Raw genomic sequence first — 14,364 nt, 5'->3', positions numbered from 1 at the left:
GAAGTGGGAACGATCCGTGTTCCTCGCATTCCACAGACCGGACCATTTATAACGGACGATCCATACATTTGCATACCATCGATCACCGAGCAATATTACTCGCATAATAAATTCAACACGTGGAGGTGGGGGAGGAGGGGTGCTTCTGGGCATGGAGGAGGAGAATGTTATGTCCTAGCCTGGACTCGATTTATATTCCCGACGGGTTACATAGCGTCAGCGTTGTCACGGCAGACAATTTCGTTCGTTTTGCACAAAAGCCCTCCCCCTTACTCACAGCCTATCCCTACACCCCCCCACATCCCCAGCCACCTCCCTCCCACTTTAGCCCTCCGATACATATATGCATGTTCACGTACGAGAGAGCGTTTCGCATATGCGAGAGACGGTCCCCGCCACGGACGGGATTATCTTTGAATTTCTTTTAATAAAGTACGTGGCGATCCCGTCCCGTCCAATAAAATTCGGGATTTGTCGACCGTAAAATGCGACTTCTTCTTCTTCTTCTACGTCTCTCTTGTTCGCCTCGTTGCGGTCTGTTATCGTCGCTTTTAAACCGCTTACAAAATATCACTATTGACCTGTATGTAAGCCCCGGTATATGTAAGTAATCAAATCTTACGGTCGTAACTAGCTTTTCAAAATGTATTTTACAATAGATTCCATTCAATATTTAGAGATGATATATGCCTCATTGTTGAGAAATAGTAGTTACGCTCTTTAAACTTTAGAATTTCTAGCGGAAACGGAAACGCTGAGGATTTTCTTTTACATACATTCATATTATTTATTTACTAGCGGTTTAACCCGGCTTCGCTCGGTATTTGTAATATAAACCACTTAAACATGACTAATCTAATAATAATAATAATAGCTTTTATTCCAGACGATGAGGAGAATAGTGCAGTCCCCAACGCCCATATAAATAATATATAGATAATAAAGAGTATTGAAGAAATAGTAAACAAAAAAATAAATAAATAAATACACACATAATTAAATGTATAAATATTACTAATAATAATAATAATAATAATAATAATAAATAATAATGATAAATAATAATTATAAATAATAATAATAAATAATCATAATAATAAATAATAATAATAGTAAGCATTTTATTAAATTTATTTGAATAGTTGTATTTTATATAAATTTATTTTAATACTCATTTGTTTTTTTATTAAATTGACTGTCACGAACAAACAAACATATATAATAAGTCTCTTTCAAAGGTATATGTATACCAGAATCCGGTGCCTGTGCCCCCGGTGCCTACGCTTTCGGTGCCTGCGCCCCTGGAGCCTTCGACCCCGGTGCCTTCGCCCCTAGAGCCTTCGCCCCCGAGGACTCCAAATTCTTTGAATCGAAAAAATCGAATCGGCGTCTATGAATCGGAAAAAAAATAAATCGAATGTGTTGTCTACGAACGTAACATATGTATATGCAAAGTCTCTTTCGAAATTATATGTATATTAGATTCAATCGATCTTGCACAGTCGTCTAGCACAGCGTTACGCAACCTTTTTTGGACCTTGGCCCCCTTTTGCGTTTAATATTTTTCTATGCCTCTCCCCATGTTTTCTCGAAAAAAAAGTACATATTAAAAGTATGATATATTATATAAACTTTACTAGCTGAACCCGGCATGCGTTTCAATGCCACAATAACGCATGCAATTCCCATTCCCATTAAAGTTTCTCAGTGGGTTTCGATAAGTGAATGTTTCAGTTTCAAATTAATACTTAATAATCAAATTAAATTACCATAATGATAATTTGTTGGAAAAACACAGGCCGTGTCGTCATAAACCAACTAGTAACGTGGTTACATTATATGTACATATAAATATACAATAAAACATAAAAGAAACAAAAAAAATGTATACATATATTCTATTTATTTACTTTATATAAATATGAATGTAAATATTATTACCGTAAAAAATATCGTTTCGAATTCATAACGATATTAAAAGCCGCATTTTTTCACTTAAACAAAAATACAATGCTAAATTTACAGATGCTAATACAAAATTTCAATGTGATGCTAATTTGTTTGATGAATTTCATTTTAACGAACCATCTCTATGTAAAACATTAATCCTTTCTATCATTTTTTTTCAAACCAAATTCATCCTTAGCAGATGTCGATTTTTCATACCTCCTTTACGTTTTTTAAAAGACAGTAGACAGAAAGATGTTGTCTTTTTTGAATATTCATAATATATAGACATGTTGGATCCATATTTTTTTCATAACGCCTTTCCAAATACTATACATATTGTAGAATATAAACGAATTGAAAGAAGGTTTTCGACGTATCTAAAATTTAATACCGTCACCTTACAATGTATGTATGTACGTAAAGTATTACACGAAAACGTCCTTCGTATCTGTTCCAAAGTAGACTTTTTATTTCAGGAGAGACAGCGCTCTAAGTACACGTCGCTTTAACGTCTCTCAAAAAGTTTACTTTATATTGTATAAATAATTTAAAAACATCACACTTTCAGCGCGGACAATTTTTCTTCCACTCCGAGAATTAAGCTTCTGAAACTATGAAACATTGAAACTGGAAAACAAACTTACACCTTACCTCGCTTAACTTCTCGAATATATGTTTATTAAGTGACAAGAAACAGACCTTAAGCGTACACATAAACACATTCACATCCATATATGTGTGTATATACACACTTTATGGTAGTTGAGAACTCGAGAGCTAACAACAACGACTTAAACTTCACGACGAATCATACGCGATACAAATTCAAATGGAGTAATTCAACGGAGACGTACAGATTTGGCCTTACTAATATCACCGAACGCGTAAAGTGAATCGGTCGAGTTCACATTCAAGTTAAATCGAATGGATTGATATATTAATTAGTAATCCAGCTACTATTAAAGCCCAATTAATTTTTAAATATGCATACGATTTAAGGTTAGTTTATACCAGTATACCTAAAGCAGGCAACTGTACGTATATAAACAGCAGTACGAAAAATATTCTTTAGTGCATTCCAACATTCAAATTATACAACAGCACATAGATATCACCGAAACGTATCAAACAGAACTGATTTTCTATGCAAACTGTGCAAATATTCACGTATGACGTGACGTCATTGTGGTGAGTGTACTCGCATTGATGAAAGTGCTAATAGAAAAATCCCAATGTGCCTTCCTGGCCGACTGCAAACATCAATAAACATTTATATTTATACAGTATCATAAAGTTTACAGAATATTTAAATATCAACAAATTTGAGATGATATAAACTCAAATTTTGCAAGGGACGAGAAAAGTTTCCAATTTAGTGGAAACGTTTCAACGAAATCATGTAAATTGGCCTTGGATATGTGACCTGCCGTCCCATATCCAAGGTCTGGCCAGTAACACTGGGCCAGTGAATGAACTCATGACCACTCAGTTAAAAGCATTATACGCTGAACACAGCTATATTCCTATATGTACAAATGTAATACAGATGAATTTGTATCCAAAGTGTTCATTTTGTCATTTTCGTTTAAGACATTCAACAGAAATTTCTCGTAAATTGATTTCATAACATTTTGCTGTATATATACATATACATAGATTTTATCGACAATTTGAGGCAAAATTTTTCTTAATTAATTTAACGTTCGAAATCATATTTGTTTAAGTTTAAGTTTGGACGATTTTAGTAGGTAGTACAGGAATCCCTAATGCGCTACAATGGTTGAAAAAATACAAAAATATGAGTAAAATAAAATAAGAAATATATTTATAGAAAAAAATACATTTACAAATAATCATAAAAAAACAATAGCGTTATTATAACAGCCGAAAAAGTAAAAATATCAAATTAAAAAAATACAAAGAAGGGGATGTCTGGCATCTACAGAAATATATGTATGTATATAAGAACCAGTAACAAATACGAATAATCCCTGCGAGGCCCAAATGGAAGAGAGAAGATCAAAAAACCATTCACACATCACATCCAATTATGAAAATAATGATGCGCGCAGGCTACCAGATAAATAACTAAACTCCGATAGCGTACGCTCACTGTGGTAGAAAATATCACATATCAAAATATCATAATTCAATGTAGACAGTAATGGAAAAAAAAAACAATTATATCTAGGGATAAAATAGCTATGTAAGTATTATCTAAGCCGGGCTCAATTCCATGAGCTGACCTCGATTGAAAAGATTTTTTCTGAATATATCCGTAGTGCTGCTGGTCAGACCTAGATATTTGTGACTCCAGGTTGATCGTTTCCTATCAGAGTTTGCCAATTTTCTCTGATTTCATTGTTGAAACGGTTCCCGATTAAAAGTTGGCTAAAAACTTTCCTACCTATAAAATATATGTACAATTCATAGATAATTTGCGAGTTTTCAGTGTCTCGTAATTCAGCGATTTATATAATAAAAATGCTGTATTGTTTGTAATTGGCCAGGAAGGCGCATTGGGGTTTACCTTTATGGCCTTCCTGGTAGTAAATGTAATAAAAAAATAAAATAAAACTATTCAAATAAATTTAATAAAATGTTTATTATTAGATTAGCCACATTTAAGAGGTTATTATTAGATTAGCCACATTTAAGAGAAAAGAGAGCAACTTTATATAAAATGTTTTTTTATCTTGTGGCATCAAATTTTAACTCACAATTAGCATATCTATTTAATACATATGCATGAGATTCTTACAATACAGATTCAATGTTTTTTACCGTTTGAAAACCTGCCCAATCGAACTTTTAAAATACACCTTTGGTTAAGTTCAATCTATCAAATAAATACACATATAAAATGAAAAACAAAAAAACCGTCAATGATGTATAGGTTATACCATCCAATAGATAAGAAAATCTGGTTTATAATATCGTACCAGAGGTGCTCAACATTCTGGCTCGTAACGCGCGGTTTTCCGCAAACATAATTACATTATCGTTAATCCGAACAGTTTATGGTGTAGAAAATACCCACAAGTGTGTACGGAAGTACGTACATACACTCTTTCGGGGTTATATGATGTTTTCATTCGATTTTCTCTGCCCCGGCAATATATTATAGCGATACAGTGGTACCCGAAAGCGAAAAAGGACGCCTTAAATCTCACCGAAATGCTGCCAGCATGGAAGCGACCGACAGGGGTGCTTATTCAGAGGGTCGCATTCTCATGCCGTGGACCACAATCTATTCTTGTTATCATGCAAATGTGGTCGCTTTGCTTCTCCACTAGCATAACAACGGGCACTGGATTGCATCGGTCCAGCTGATGGCTAGGCAATCTCGACCATTATGCACTCTTTACTGACACTTGCATAAGCTGCACCATGGAAAAACAGCTAAAAATGCAACAATCTAGTACAGGCGTTGGCAAGCTTTTAAAAATCAACCAAAAAGTGACTTTTGAAAAGACGTTTCGAGTCAGTGTGTATTTTTATTTTAAAACTGTCTTTTCGTGAAAAATAAAATAAATTTTACTAACCTTTGAAGGACGGAGGGTCGAGATCGAACGAGTGTCCCGAACCGGGGTCGAGTAAGACCTCAGTATTTTTAAATCAAAATACAGCTTTTCTCGATACAAATGGGTTCAATATGTATCTTATCAATCATTTTATACATTAACATAAAAAAGTTTTAGTCCTATAGCATGTTTTTGACTATTTTTGTATTCAAAAATAGCGACAGACATCGACATGCAAACGCACATAGGTAAAGACAACAGGCGACTGCATGACTCAATAGGCACGCGCCAAAAGTGACGAAAACAATAGCTTACGAAAATATAGCTGTCTCTTTCTCACGCACTGATTCATTGATCAACAAGAAAATGCAAGTGAATAGTCAAAAACATGATTTTTGTAATGTTTTGTAATGTTTAAAGATATTCGGCGGCCTAACACAACTGTAAAGGTTTGAAAAGTAGAAAATATTATTTCGGTGAGTATGTTTGAAGCCGAAAAAAGTTTCAATTTAATGAATTCCATACATAATTACAATAGTAAGAAGTATTATAGTACAATTATAAATAGATATTTCAGTGGCTGAACTATCATGTTTTGTCAAATGTAGATCAAGTGAAAGATATGATTTAAAAAAAAAAATTCTCAAACTCATATTGATTTTGATTTTTAAATGCTTTTTATTATTACGAAATTATGTTCACAATACATCTTATATTTATTTTAATAGCTACTGATCTACTGATCATTTTCTATTTTACAATTTAATTTAATTTGGTTAGTAATCACAGTATTATATTATTCTAATGTTAATCTAAAGAATAATAGGAAAAAGAGCTCAAAAACCTATTAACAATCCTTATAAATGTTCATAATACATCTAATACATAATATTAATTAAAGACTCTCTAAAGTCGATGACCTAAAGCAGATTGTGTTTAGGTAATCTGTGTTTATACCTGAAGGGTATAGACATTTTGTTGTAATCACCGAGACTCTTCACAAGTGTGTTAGTATGGTTATTAGTGATTCTGTCATAGAATCTACTGGTTAGTTTTTTAGTAATGTCTGTAACAAACGGAATATTATATATGGCATGCAGTTTTTTCAGGTTAGTATATATGGGTGTATTATAAATTATTTTTAGGGATTTATTTTGTATTACTTAGAGCTTAGAAAGGTTAGTATTCGAGGCGTTATTCCATACAGGTGAAGCATAGGTTAATAATGGTAATATGAGCGCGCGATATAATTTTATTTTATTCAAATTCATATACGTTTGTATGTACCTATATAAACATGGATAAACATAAATACATGGATTTGAACTTGTTGAATTTAATTCACTTGTTTATTTTTATTTAATTTCAGTCGACGAATAACGGGCGAGCCTAACGCTAGGCAAAAATTGTACGCGAATATTTAACGTTTCGAATCATTATCGAAAATATCAATCAATTCAATGATATCGTTTGCGAACGTAGCTGAAATCGTTGCTAGTCATTATTAGCTACGTCTTGTGATACAAAGTGATTTAATTGCGTGTTTTTATAATATTTTTAATTATTTAGTTGTTGAAATTTTCCTTCTCGTGTGAAAAAAAAATTCTATTGTTTTTTATTTGAAGTGAATTTAAATTTAAAAAAATATTAAGTGCTATCAAACATAAATATTAGTGTTAAATAATGTGCAATCTTTGAAGACGATGATTGGTAAAGATGTTTAAACTATTGCTATGGAGACCGCATATACCTGGTGAGCTTTTACATTATTTTATTTAACGACACCTGAATGCTAATTTCCAATATTATAATTCACTTTTTAGATTACCGTTAAGGTAGAAGAATTAATTCAATATTTTATTTATTTATTTTATTATTATATACAATCATATTTCAATATTTCACTCTTTCTGGATTTCAAAATATAAAATATAATTTTAACAGTTTTCATATAAAATTTTAATAAATTAATAAGGGGGGAGGGAGCAAAATTTTAAATTTTACCACGAGACCAAGCTGGTTTTAAAAATAGTAAAAACTAATAGTTAATAATGTTGGATTAATATTGTACCAAAACTTATATTAGCCCGTAGGATTAGCCCATACGAGTATACATATACGTATTATCATCATCATCATCTACAGCCACTCACCATTCACTGCTGGATGAAGGCCTCTCCAACATGCTTCCACTCGTCTCTGTTTTGCGCAACTCTAATCCATCTCAGCCCACACATTTTCCTAATTTCATATAGCCATCCTCCCTGTGGTCTTTTACCCTTTTACCCTCTTACCTATCTTTTACCCTTTTGCATTCTCTCGGGTACCATTCTAGCACTTCTTTTGCCCACCTTTCGTCCATGCTTATAGCCACGTGGCTTGCCCATTGGCATTTCAATCTCTTTACTATATTCACTATGTCCACTACCCTTGTCATTCTTCTCACCCACGTATTCCGCTTCCTGTCTTTCCTCGTTATGCCGGGCATACAGCATTCCATACTTCATATACGTATAAGCGATAGTAAATTGTCTTTTTTAATATTGCACTAAATCTATGATTACACTGATACACAAAATTATACTGTTTGAGTACTAAATGAACGAAAGACAGAGATTCTTATCGATTTTTTTCCTGCTGATTCCGAATTTCCAGCATGTAAGATTTTTGAGTAGAACTCGTTCTAAATTTCAGAAATTTTTATTTTTTAATTAAGAATGTATCTGATTTAAGACTATAAGAATATTTATATTCGACTTTCACATTTATTTCATTGCTAGCTCGTCTCTTTAGGCCCCAGCAGTAGTCCGCATGCATACTTCCGTTTTGTTTTACTTATGTATATGTCTACGATTTTATTTGCACAAAAGTAGCAGTCTGAAGAATCGTCCCTTGGCTCTTTCCATATTATTGGAACTGCCAAAGGCATGTGATGAGATTTTTCATTTCACCAGCCAGTGAACTGGGAAAGCCTTCTTTGAGGCTTGAGAATCACTAAACTACATAAAAGTAACAAAAGTTGTCAGGACTCTTCACACAGTTACCGTTAAAAAATAGATTGTACAAAGTTTTAGTGATTCACAAATTTCGTTAGTCAAATTCTGATACGCGTAGCAATAGAGTATAGATATACACTTCACAAATGACAGTAAGGAAATGAACAATTTAGAAAATAACGCGACAATTCCAAGCACGCGTAAAATCCTTAAATTACTCTTTGTCAGGAATCCCCCAAATCATATTAATCCAGGCTAATACGCTATTGGGTGAATAGAAGCGGATTCAAAAATTAGAAATTCGAAAAATTAAACATATGGGGCAGGATATGTTAATTTGGGAGTAAAACAATTGCAAAATGGAGGCTGGTGGACAAATTCTGGATATATGTATATTCGGATTCAGCAGGCAAAATTACATAAGAATCAACTGGAACTGTTTCTGCTGCAAAACCAACAACGATTACATTATTAAATATAACAAAAGTGACGATTTCTAAAAATATCAAAATAGTAATAGACTTACAACCAGAAGTTGAGTTAAGTTGAATTTATGCGAAATACGAAACTATTGTTGCGTAGGTGAGGGTGGAGGACCCAAATAAAAGGCCAAAGTCACTTCACAGCATTTATTGGGTGATTCAGGAGATCCACGCACTGCCCGTGCTCCGTCCAGAATGCCTTGATATCGCCTAAGTACCTGCTTATAACGGGCAGGTCGCTCACTGCATCTTCGACGTTCGGTTACTTCCCTATTGTTTACGCACGTACCCGGCGGTCTCCGTCACAGGCCCGAATGTGAAACGCCCGAAAACACAAATATCGGAAGGCAAAGATCGAAAATCGAAAGATCTTAAGTCGAAAGATCAAAAAAAAAGGGTGCGTGGTAAACGGTACATACTCACTTAATTTGCGTGAGCAGGACACAACAGGAACAAGAGGAACAGGCTTTTCTTCCCGTATTAATGTGCGCGCGCAGAATACGGGAGGAAAATCCTGTTCCTCTTGTTCCTGTTGTATCCTTCTCGCGCAAATTAAGTGAGTATGTACCGTTTACCATGCACCCTTTTTTATCTTTCGACTTAAGATCTTTCGATTTTCGATCTTTGCCTTCCAATATTTGCGTTTTCGTGCGTTTCACATTCGGGCCCGTTAGGTAGACCCCGTACCCGGATATGCATTCCCACGATCCAAGGCACTCAGTCCCATGCTATCGCGCTGTCAGTTCTGAGAAGGGACCGGGTGCCTTTACTAAGCCAATTCGGTGGTCTCCATTGTTTAGCCTACTTGCACTTAGCCTGGAGATAATCCTCGAAACCAATTATAACGGCGGCTCCTTTTAGCATATGCTACACTATTGTTAATGTGAAAGGCAATGGTCACAAAAAATTATCTTTGTAAAACCCTAACTTTGATATTTTTAATTCTGCAAGTAATCCCAATTCAAAACATACTTAATTCTACGTTTGATATCGGTTATTAAGTTTTTGGAAGAGGGCACACCATTTCGATTTCAAAAAATCTGTTCATTTTGTTTTAGTTACTCAATGAAAATAAGTTAATTTTAGCTGAGATTCATAATATTGTTAAAAAATAGTTTCCGCATATTTGAAACGTGAAAGTGATTTTTTATATATATATATATATATATATATATATATATATATATATATATATATATATATATATATATATATATATATATATATATATATATATATATATATATATATATATATATATATATATATATATATATATATATATATATATATATATATATATATATATATATATATATATATATATATATATATATATATATATATATATATATATATATATATATATATATATATATATATATATATATATATATATATATATATATATATATATATATATATATATATATATATATATATATATATATATATATATATATATATATATATATATATATATATATATATATATATATATATATATATATATATATATATATATATATATATATATATATATATATATATATATATATATATATATATATATATATATATATATATATATATATATATATATATATATTATATATATATATATATATATATATATATATATATATATATATATTTATATATATATATATATATATATATATATATATATATATATATATATATATATATATATATATATATATATATATATATATATATATATATATATATATATATATATATATATATATATATATATATATATATATATATATATATATATATATATATATATATATATATATATATATATATATATATATATATATATATATATATATATATATATATATATATATATATATATATATATATATATATATATATATATATATATATATATATATATATATATATATATATATATATATATATATATATATATATATATATATATATATATATATATATATATATATATATATATATATATATATATATATATATATATATATATATATATATATATATATATATATATATATATATATATATATATATATATATATATATATATATATATATATATATATATATATATATATATATATATATATATATATATATATATATATATATATATATATATATATATATATATATATATATATATATATATATATATATATATATATATATATATATATATATATATATATATATATATATATATATATATATATATATATATATATATATATATATATATATATATATATATATATATATATTATATATATATATATATATATATATATATATATTATATATATATATATATATATATATATATATTATATATATATATATATATATATATATATATATATATATATATATATATATATATATATATATATATATATATATATATATATATATATATATATATATATATATATATATATATATATATATATATATATATATATATATATATATATATATATATATATATATATATATATATATATATATATATATATATATATATATATATATATATATATATATATATATATATATATATATATATATAGCCAGCAGTATAGCTCGGTGATTGCATTTATGTTTAACACCGAGAGGTTACCGGGTTCGATTCCGCACTAATCTTTAATGCTGATGATCAGACTTGGATATTTGTGACTCCCAAGTCGATCGTTTTCTATCAGAGTTTGCCAATTTATCTGTTTTCATTGTTGAAACGGTTCCTCCATCAAATTGGCAAAAGCCATCCTACCCGCTCTGTAACAAATATCTGAATTTGATTTATGTATAATATGTAAAAATGTATGTACAAGTATAAATCCATAGATGTCTCTATGGATTAATTTATTTATTAATTGTTGATTTCGAGTTCTTCAGCTTCTAGAAATACAGCGATTTATGTCATAAAAATACTGCAAAGTTTGTAATCAATTGTCTACGAAGGCGCATTGGGATTTACCTATTAGGCTTTCCTGTTATATATCTTACATATGTATGTTGAAAAAAATAGTAAAATAATTACTCGTTGGGTTAAAGTAAAGATTGAGTTGTTTCCACTCTAGTATTTTTTTTGTTTCTAAGTGTTATTAAAAAAAAATACACAGACACAAACGCATTTTTTCTAGATCATAAAAACGTGATCAGTAATCGATTCTGATTTCGAATCAGTCAAAATCTCGAGTTCGAATTTTCGCATTATCACAAAACTTCATCTATTGTTACTACGTACATAGATAAAGTAAAAAAGCTAATTTTTTAATAAATATAATATGTATATGTATGAATACATTGTATATATAAATATAATATGCGTATGTATGAGTACATTTTACATGCTTACAATGCTTACAGATTATATGCTACGTAGAACTCTGTCATAACCCATCAGTATTTATTTTTCGTATTTCATTTAATTAGATCAAAAACTTTTATCGGCTATCGATGTAAGCATTTCTATTATTATCTTTCGACAAGACGAATAAGAAAAAAAAACACCGTTTCTGCCGAGACAAAGCTCATTTATCGCCGATAAAAAATGTCACGCGGATATTTAACCTCCGAGATAAAGGACGACCGACCGGCTGAAAGGGACGCTGTCCTCGCGGATTAATTTCCGAGATTCATCTTTTCCACGAAGATGCCCCAACACGGACCGGGATTAGGGTCCGAGACCCTCATCCCCTTCATCTGCATCCCCATTGTAACGTCTGATTGCCTACCCTCGACGACACTCCCACCCGCCCACCCTCCATCCGCTTTAAACTGATTTAACTCCGCTAAATCTCTTTAAAACGCCTCGATTTGATTTTCGATATCATTCATCTTGATTCGACCCTCCCACTCCCCCACTCTCCGCTTATAAACCTTCGATTCCGTCGGTTCAATTATAGCAAGAAATTAAATCACGAAGCAAACATAATATTTCAACGAACTTAACTAGCAAAAGTAACAAGTTTTTGTATACAACTGCTGAATCAACGGTTATTATCTTGAAATAAAACCCATTTTTTTATGATTGAGCATATGAGATCGTTTTGTAGCTGAAAGTTTTATTTATGATAATTATATCGTTTACAGGCAATCTTCCGAAGGTCAAAATTTTCTGTAACTTTTCGCAATAAAAATGGATAAATAGCATCTATGATAGTTCGAATGTAGCATTTCTGAGTATTTGTCGATTATTTTATATATGTACTTTTCTTTTATATAGAAAGCAATTCAAATGATCATATACATACATATATTATATAATATCGCTATTCTGTGTGTCTGTCTATCTGTGTTTCTGTCTGTCTGTGCGTCTGTCGGTTTGTGTGTCTGTCTGTCTGTGTGTTTGTCTATCTGTCTGCCTGTCTGTCTGTCTGTCTCTCTGTCTATGTGTCTGTCTGTATGTGTGTCTGTCTATCTGTCTGTCTGTCTGTCTGTCTGTCTGTGTATCTGAGATGACGCTCACCGTACTATAATAGTCGTTTCGGTTCACCATACATATGTACATCACAGCTAAACTACTGCCTATACACGAATATAATAAAAAAATAAATAAAATCTCTATATATACTGTTTGCTAACAATTTTTCCTCTAGGCAAATATACAGCGCTAAGTCTCTGAGCATTTGCCGCTATCCATTGAAAATTTACTTAATTAATTAATTAATTTTTCTATTGCCGTTTTATATCGTTTACATGTAAGTGGGTAGGTAGTTTTTACCATTTTTTTTTCATATTAAATAATTAAATATATTTAAAAGGTATTTGATAAATATTCGACTGCGTGCGGATTTAACACATATCTGACACATTTCTTTTAATTATTTATTTAATAACTTAATATGCCAACACCCATGCAATGATATTTCATCGGGTACAACACTAGTTTAATAAATAATCTTGGGGACAATTCACCTGGTCCTTCCGGAGATTTAACTTTGATTGCAATACATCGATATTTTGATTTGAATGAAATGTGGGATGCTAATTCAATTCATTTCATTCAACTACGGCCACAAAAGTATCAATAACGATATTTTGCTTCACGTATAATGTTCATAAATCACTCCAATATTTTAAAATATGTATGATATTTCAAGAATCTTAGCATATGTTTGTACATATACATATATACGTAGATATAATCATTGTACTATCATCCGTTTTTAATCTACATACTATACATACTACTTATTAAATCATTAATTATTCTCATGCTAAACAACTTTGTTTCATAATTATAAATTATCTTCAAGCACAGCCAGTTTTATGTGAAAAAATAATGTTAAGAATTCCGTGGATTATACTAATTAAAATAACAAGCACCTTTACAAACAAGGAGATACACAATTTCAA

The sequence above is a fragment of the Arctopsyche grandis genome, chromosome 7, assembly GCF_051622035.1.
Source record: "Arctopsyche grandis isolate Sample6627 chromosome 7, ASM5162203v2, whole genome shotgun sequence".
NCBI classification, from domain to species: domain Eukaryota; kingdom Metazoa; phylum Arthropoda; class Insecta; order Trichoptera; family Hydropsychidae; genus Arctopsyche; species Arctopsyche grandis.
The sequence above is the reverse complement of the archived record's forward strand: the minus strand, read 5'-3'. Positions refer to the sequence as shown.